We start from the raw sequence: 8,929 nt of genomic DNA, 5'->3' as shown, positions 1-8,929 counted from the left end.
TAACGCCAGTCTGGTGCCCCTTTCTGGCGTTAAACGCCCAGAATGGTGCCAGACTGGGCGTTAAACGCCCACCTGCTAGCCTTACTGGCGTTTAAACGCCAGTAGGTTCTTCTTCCAGGGTGTGCTGTTTTTCTTCCTGTTTTTCATTCTGTTTTTGCTTTTTCAATTGATTTTGTGACTTCTTATGATCATCAACCTACAAAAAAAATAACAAAAGAAAATAGATAAAATATAACATTGGGTTGCCTCCCAACAAGCGCTTCTTTAATGTCAGTAGCTTGACAGAGGGCTCTCATGGAGCCTCACAGATACTCAGAGCAATGTTGGAACCTCCCAACACCAAACTTAGAGTTTGAATGTGGGGGTTCAATACCAAACTTAGAGTTTGGTTGTGGCCTCCCAACACCAAACTTAGAGTTTGACTGTGGGGGCTCTGTTTGACTCTGTTTTGAGAGAAGCTCTTCATGCTTCCTCTCCATGGTGACAGAGGGATATCCTTGAGCCTTAAACACAAAGGATTCTTCATTCACTTGAATGATCAGTTCATCTCTATCAACATCAATCACAGCCTTTGCTGTGGCTAGGAAGGGTCTGCCAAGGATGATGGATTCATCTATGCACTTCCCAGTCTCTAGGACTATGAAATCAGTAGGGATGTAATGGTCTTCAATCTTTACCAGAACGTCCTCTACAAGTCCATAAGCTTGTCTCTTTGAATTGTCTGCCATCTCTAGTGAGATTCTTGCAGCTTGTACCTCAGAGATCCCTAGCTTCTCCATTACAGAGAGAGGCATGAGATTTACACTTGACCCTAAGTCACACAGAGCCTTCTTGAAGGTCATGGTGCCTATGGTACAAGGTATTGAGAACTTCCCAGGGTCCTGTCTCTTTTGAGGTAATTTCTGCCTAGACAAGTCATCCAGTTCTTTGGTGAGCAAAGGAGGTTTGTTCTCCCAAGTCTCATTTCCAAATAACTTGTCATTTAGCTTCATGATTGCTCCAAGGTATTTAGCAACTTGCTCTTCAGTGACATACTCATCCTCTTCAGAGGAAGAATACTCATCAGAGCTCATGAATGGCAGAAGTAAGTCCAATGGAATCTCTATGGTCTCATTTTGAGCCTCAGATTCCTATGGTTCCTCATTAGGGAACTCATTGGAGGTCAGTGCACGCCCACTGAGGTCTTCCTCAGTGGTGTTCACTTCCTCTCCTTCCTCTCCAAATTCGGCCATGTTGATGGTCTTGCACTCTCCTTTTGGATTTTCTTCTGTATTGCTTGGGAGAGTACTAGGAGGGAGTTCAGTAACTTTCTTGCTCAGCTGTCCCACCTGTGCCTCCAAATTCTTAATGGAGGATCTTGTTTCAGTCATGAAACTTTGAGTGGTTTTGATTAGATCAGAGACCATGGTTGCTAAGTCAGATGGGTTCTGCTTAGAATTCTCTGTCTGTTGCTGAGAAGATGATGGAAAAGGCTTGCCATTGCTAAACCTGTTTCTTCCACCATTATTGTTATTGAAACCTTGTTGAGGTTTCTCTTGATTCTTCCATGAGAAATTTGGATGATTTCTCCATGAAGAATTATAGGTGTTTCCATAGGGTTCTCCTATGTAATTCACCTCTTCCATTGAAGGGTTCCTAGGATCATAAGCTTCTTCTTCAGATGAAGCATCCTTAGTACTGCTTGGTGCATTTTGCATTCCAGACAGACTTTGAGAAATCAAATTGACTTGTTGAGTCAATATCTTGTTCTGAGCCAGAATGGCATTCAGAGTATCAATCTCAAGAACTCCTTTCTTCTGACTTGTCCCATTGTTCACAGGATTCCTTTCAGAAGTGTACATGAATTGGTTATTTGCAACCATTTCAATTAGCTCTTGAGCTTCTGTAGGCGTCTTCTTCAGATGAAGAGATCCTCCAGTAGAGCTATCCAAAGACATCTTGGATAGTTCAGACAGACCATCATAGAAAATACCTATGATGCTCCATTCAGAAAGCATGTCAGAAGGACATTTTCTGATCAATTGTTTGTATCTTTCCCAAGCTTCATAGAGGGATTCTCCTTCCTTCTGTCTGAAGGTTTGGACTTCCACTCTAAGCTTACTCAATTTTTGAGGTGGAAAGAACTTTGCCAAGAAGGCATTGACTAGCTTTTCCCATGAGTCCAGGCTTTCTTTAGGTTGTGAGTCCAACCATGTCCTAACTCTGTCTCTTACAGCAAAAGGGAATAGCATAAGTCTGTAGACCTCAGGGTCAACCCCATTAGTCTTGACAGTGTCACAGATTTGCAAGAATTCAGCTAAGAACTGACGAGGATCTTCCAATGGAAGTCCATGGAACTTGCAATTCTGTTGCATTAGAGAAACAAATTGAGGCTTAAGCTCAAAGTTGTTTGCTCCAATGGCAGGGATAGAGATGCTTCTCCCATAGAAGTCGGGAGTAGGTGCAGTAAAGTCACCCAGCACCTTCCTTGCATTGTGGTTGTTTTCGGCTGCCATGTGTTCTTCTTCTTTGAAGAATTCGGTTAGGTCCTCTACAGAGAATTGTGCCTTAGCTTCTCTTAGCTTTCGCTTCAAGGTCCTTTCAGGTTCAGGGTCAGCTTCAACAAGAATGCCTTTGTCTTTGTTCCTGCTCATATGAAAGAACAAGAAAATGTGGAATCCTCTATGTCACAGTATAGAGATTCCTTGAGGTGTCAGAGGAACAGAAAAATAGAAGAAAGAGGTAGAAGAATTCGAACTTAATCAGATAGAGTTCGAATTGTGCATTGAGAAGGAGTGGTACTCCATAAATGGAAGGATGAGAAGAGAGGAAGAAATGTTCGAAAATTAAATGAAAGATTTTGAAAATATTTTGAAAGACCTTAATTGATTTTCGAAAACCAAGAGTGGGAAAGAAATCAAGTAATTTCTGAAAAAGATTTTGAAATTAGAAGTTAAAAAGATATGATTAAAAACTGTTTTGAAAAAGATGTGATTAAAAAGATATGATTGAAAAGTTATGGTTTTAAAAAGATATGATTGAAAAGATATGATTTGAAAACAATTTTAAAAAGATTTGATTTTAAAAATTAATGACTTGCCTAACAAGAAAAGATATGATTCAAACATTAAACCTTTCTCAACAGAAAAGGCAACATACTTGAATTGTTCAATCAAATCATTAATTGTTAGCAAGTATCTTTGAAAAAGGAAAGAAATTGATTTTGAAAACATTTGATTGAAAATATTTGATTTGAAAAAGATTTGATTTTGAAAAACTATTAAAACTTGAAAAAAATTGATTTTGAAAACAAAATCCTCCCCCTTGTGCCATCCTGGCGTTAAACGCCCAGAATGGTGCACATTCTGGCGTTTAACGCCCAATGCACTACCTTTTTGGGCGTTAAACGCCCAACCAGGCACCCTGGTTGGCGTTTAAACGCCAGTCTGTCCTTCTTCACTGGGCGTTTTGAACGCCCAGCTTTTTCTGTGTAATTCCTCTGCTGCATGTTCTGAATCTTCAGTTCCCTGTACTATTGACTTGAAAATAGAACCAAGATCAATGAAATAATGCATGCAAGACACCAAACTTAAAATTAGACATTAGACTCAAACAAGAAACATAAAATATTTTTGGTTTTTTATGATTTTTATAATTTTTTTGTGCTTTTTCGAAAATTATATGAAACTAGAAAATAAAGGTTTCAGAATTCTCAATTTGGATTCCAGGAATCATTGCAATGTTAGTCTAAGACTCCGGTCCAGGAATTAGACATGGCTTCACAGCCAGCCAAGCTTTCAAAGAAAGCTTCGGTCCAAAACACTAGACATGGCCAATGGCCAGCCAAGCCTTAGCAGATCATTGCTCCAATAGCAAGATTGATAGAAATCAACAAGCTCTTGTGATGATAGGTTGAAACCTCGGTCCAATAAGATTAGACATGGCTTCTCAGCCAGCCAGACTTCAACAGATCATCATGAAACACTAGAATTTATTCTTAAGAACTCTGGAAAAAAAATACCTAATCTAAGCAACAAGATGAACCGTCAGTTGTCCATACACGAAACAATCCCCGGCAACGGCGCCAAAAACTTGGTGTGCGAAATTGTGATCACTACAACTTCGCACAACTAACCAGCAAGTGCACTTGGTCGTCCAAGTAATAAACCTTACGCGAGTAAGGGTCGATCCCACGGAGATTGTTGGTATGAAGCAAGCTATGGTCACCTTGTAAATCTTAGTCAGGCAGACTCAAATGGGTATAGATGATGAATAAAACATAAAGATAAAGATAGAGATACTTATGTATATCATTGGTGAGAGCTTCAGATAAGCGTATGAAGATGCTTGGTCCCTTCCGTTTCTCTGCTTTCCTACTGTCTTCATCCAATCCTTCTTACTCCTTTCCATGGCAAGCTTATGCAAGGGTTTCACCGTTTTCAGTGGCTACCTCCCATCCTCTCAGTGGAAATGTTCAACGCACCCTGTCACGGCACGGCTATCCATCTGTCGGTTCTCAATCAGGCCAGAATAGAATCCAGTGATTCTTTTGCGTCTGTCACTAACGCCCCGCCCTCAGGAGTTTGAAGCACGTCACAGTCATTCAAACATTGAATCCTACTCAGAATACCACAGACAAGGTTAGACCTTCCGGATTCTCTTGAATGCTGCCATCAGTTCTTGCCTATACCACGAAGACTCTGATCTCACGGAATGGCTGGCTCGTTTGTTCGGCGAGCGCTCGGTTGTCAGGCGATCAACCATGCATCGTGTATCAGGAATCCAAGAGATATTCACCCAATCTAAGGTAGAACGGAGGTGGTTGTCAGTCACACGTTCATAGGTGAGAATGATGATGAGTGTCACGGATCATCACATTCATCAAGTTGAAGAACAAGTGATATCTTGGAACAAGAACAAGCGGAATTGAATAGAAGAACAATAGTAATTGCATTAATACTCGAGGTACAGCAGAGCTCCACACCTTAATCTATGGTGTGTAGAAACTCCACCGTTGAAAATACATAAGAACAAGGTCTAGGAATGGCCGAATGACCAGCCTCCCAAAGTGATCAAAAGATCTAAAGATCAAACGATTCCAAAGATCAGAAGATTCAAATACAATAGTAAAAGGTCCTATTTATAGAGAACTAGTAGCCTAGGGTGTACAGAGATGAGTAAATGACATAAAAATCCACTTCTGGGCCCACTTGGTGTGTGCTTGGGCTGAGCATTGAAGCATTTTTTGTGTAGAGACTCTTCTTGGAGTTAAACGCCAGCTTTTATGCCAGTTTGGGCGTTTAACTCCCATTTAGGTGCCAGTTCCGGCGTTTAACGCTGGGAATTCTGAGGGTGACTTTGAATGCCGGTTTGGGCCATCAAATCTTGGGCAAAGTATGGACTATCATATATTGCTGGAAAGCCCAGGTTGTCTACTTTCCAACGCCGTTAAGAGCGTGCCAATTGGGCTTCTGTAGCTCCAGAAAATCCACTTCGAGTGCAGGGAGGTCAGAATCCAACAGCATCTGCAGTCCTTTTCAGTCTCTGAATCAGATTTTTGCTCAGGTCCCTCAATTTCAGCCAGAAAATACCTGAAATCACAGAAAAACACAAAAACTCATAGTAAAGTCCAGAAAAGTGAATTTTAATTAAAAACTAATAAAAATATACTAAAAACTAACTAAATCCTACTGAAAACATACTAAAAATAATGCCAAAAAGCGTACAAATTATCCGCTCATCAGCATGCTGTAACCATGAGGAAGATTGCCAACTTTTTTACAACTATCACAGCTACGAATGAACTCTCAAGAATCTTTGAAGAGAGTAGGCCAGTAAAAGCCACTTTGGAGTACCTTAGTGGCTGTCTGCTCACCTCCAAAGTGTCCTCCATAGTCAGAGCCATGGCAATGTCATAGGATTCACTGTGCCTCTTTTTCAGACACACAGCGTCAGATTATTCCATCCGAGCATCTTTTAAAGAGATATGGCTCATCCCGTAGGTAATATTTTGCATCATGCATGAGTTTCCGGGCTTACTGCCTCGTAAACTCCTTGGGAATGAACCATTTAGCGTTGTAGTTTGCAATGTCTACAAACCAAGGTACTGTCCGGACGGCATAAAGTTGCTCATCTGGAAAGGATTCGGATATATCAGTGGAGGGAGAAGAAGTCCCTGCTAGTCTGCTACTGGCTCAATCCGGGATAAATGACTAGCCAACTGATTTTCTGTCCCTTTTCTGTCTCTAATTTCTATATCAAAATCTTGCAAGAGTAATAGCCATTTTATAAGTCTAGGTTTAGAATCCTGCTTAGTGAGTAGATACTTTAGAGCAGCATGGTCAGTATAAATAATGACCTTAGATCCTACCTGGTAAGATCTGAACTTGTCAATGGCATAAACCACTTCAAGTAGCTCTTTTTCTGTGGTAGTGTAGTTTTTCTGTGCATCATTTAATACATGACTAGCATAGTAAATGACATATAGAAGCTTGTCATGTCTCTGACCTAGGATTGCGCCAATTGCATGATCACTTACATCACACATTAGCTCAAATGGCAAGTCCCAGTTGGGTGCAGAGATAATAGGAGCAGTGATAAGCTTGGCTTTCAGAGTTTCAAAGGCATGCAGGCATTCTTGGTTAAAGACGAATAGAACATCAGCGGCCAAGAGATTACACAGGGGTTTGGCGATTTTAGAAAAATCTTTTATGAACCACCTGTAGAATCCTACATGTCTTAGGAAACTTCTGATTGCCTTGACACTAGTAGGTGGAGGCAAGCATCCTATCACTTCCACTTTAGCTTGATCCACCTATATCCCCTTATTTGATATCCGATGCTCAAGAACAATGCCTTCATTTACCATGAAGTGGCATTTCTCCCAGTTTAGAACTAGGTTTGTTTCTTGGCATCTTTTCATGACCAGGATCAGATGATCAAGACAGGAGTAAAATGAGTCTCCAAAAACAGCGAAATCATCCATGAATACTTCAAGGAATTTCTCTACCATATTAGAGAAGACGGATAGCATGCATCTCTAAAAGGTGGCAGGTGCACTGCACACGGCAAATGGGGCATTCGTCTATAGGTGAACACGCCAGATGGACATGTGAATGCTATCTTCTCTTACTCCTGTGGATCTACTGCTATTTGATTATACCCGAAATAACCATCCAGGAAATAATAAGAAGCATGACCTGCTAGTCTTTCTAGTATCTGGTCAATGAAGGATAAAGAAAAGTGATCTTTCCTGGTGGCATCATTGAGTCTTCTATAATCAATGCACATACACCACCCTGTGATTGTCATTTTTGGGATCAACTCATTCTTTTCATTGTGAACCACTGTCATTCCTCCCTTCTTAGGAATAACCACTGTCAGAAATGGGATAAATAATCCTAGCCTCAAAGAGCTTAGTGACTTCCTTCTACACTACTTCCTTTATAGCTGAATTCAATCGCCTTGTGGTTGTACCACTAGTTCGGCATTATCCTCCAATAGGATCTTATGCATGCATCGGGCTGGGCTAATGCCCTTAAGGTCACTTATAGTCCACCCAAGGGCGGTCTTATGTGTTTTAAGCACTTGGATTAGTGCTTCTTTTTCCTGTGGCCCTAGTGTAGAGCTTATGATCACAGGATAGGTATCTCTCTCTCTCTCCTAGAAATGCATATTTCAGGGAGGAGGATAACGACTTAAGCTCAAGCTTAGGAGGTTTCTTCTTTTCCTCAGAAGTTTCCATAAGTTCCTCTGAATCAGGCTGAGTATCATCAAAGATATCATCTAGGCCTTTATTGAAGCTTTCGGCCATGTTGACCTCTTCTACCAGGAAATCAATGAGGTCAATGCTCATGCATTCCTCAGGAATGTCTGGATGCTGCATAGCCTTGACAGCATTCAGTACGAACTTTTTCTCATTGACTCTTAGGGTTATGATGTAAAACCCGGTTAATTAACGGCTAATTAACCCATAAATGAGAATTTATTCTCGAAAGCCTAAAATGTGATTTTTATGGCTAAATGTGATAGAGGAGATTGAGACGAGAATTTTGGTACCAATTTTATGGAATTCGGACCAAGATTGGACCGAACGGGCTAAACCGGGCCAACCGGACCCAAAGTGGGCCCTTGGCCCAACTAAACTAAACCAAAACCCTAGTTTTCAGCACTCTCTCTCCTCACAACACACTAAAACACGCTGAACTTAGAGAGAAGGGGAGGAAGAACACTCTCTCAAGTTCTCTCCCTTGGTTGATCTTCAAATCACCATAACTTTTGATCTAGAGCTCCGATTGCCGCTCCGTTTACGGCCACGCGTTCACCGCAGAGAGCTCTACAAAACCCATACAACTAATCTTGAGGTAAGCCACGTGTTTCTGTTCGAAATTCCAACCCTTATTTTCGAGTTTCATGGGTAAAATGTTGAGATTTTGGGTTCTTTGATGTTATAGGACCCAACTCTCTTGAAGGAGAAGGTTAATCTTGTCTCCTTGGACCTTGGGTGTGGTAAGATTCTCAACCCTAGTGTAATTTTGTTGTTCTATGATGTTTGGGTTTTGAGATATTGTGTATGGGTATGATGGTTGTGGCTTAGGTTGTGTATGTGTGGATTTTGGAGCTTGATTGGTGACTTTGAAAAGCTTGGAAAGGGTTTGGTGGTGAAAAATCTGTTCTTGGAGGTGTTGAGGCCTTGAGATCTTGTGGATAAGTGGTTTGGAAGTGCTCCGGTTGAGCTTGGAAAAATCGGCTAAGGTATGGTTTCGGTTTCCCGTATCTAATATGTAATGTGGTAGGAAATACTTAGGCTAGAGGCCCTAAGATAGGCATTGAATTGTTGATGTTGTTGAATGATTGAGATATATGATGTGGTCATATATGTGATGATGATTATTGATGCCTTGGTGGTATGATGTATAAGAAATATGCATGTTGTGATATATGCTTGATG

General features: G+C 40.9%; 1 non-coding gene across 1 annotated transcript; it reads left to right on the top strand.

Annotated features, from left to right (window-relative positions):
• Positions 1-1,991: 1,991 nt before the first annotated feature.
• On the top strand, positions 1,992-2,099 carry LOC130958657 (small nucleolar RNA R71). The gene has a single exon (XR_009077768.1). It is a non-coding gene; the product is annotated as a small nucleolar RNA R71 (small nucleolar RNA).
• Positions 2,100-8,929: the final 6,830 nt, after the last annotated feature.

The sequence above is a fragment of the Arachis stenosperma genome, chromosome 10 (assembly GCF_014773155.1).
Source record: "Arachis stenosperma cultivar V10309 chromosome 10, arast.V10309.gnm1.PFL2, whole genome shotgun sequence".
In the NCBI taxonomy this organism is placed as follows: Eukaryota; Viridiplantae; Streptophyta; class Magnoliopsida; order Fabales; family Fabaceae; genus Arachis; species Arachis stenosperma.
Note: the sequence above shows the minus strand (reverse complement) of the source record. Positions and strands in the feature narration are given on the sequence as shown.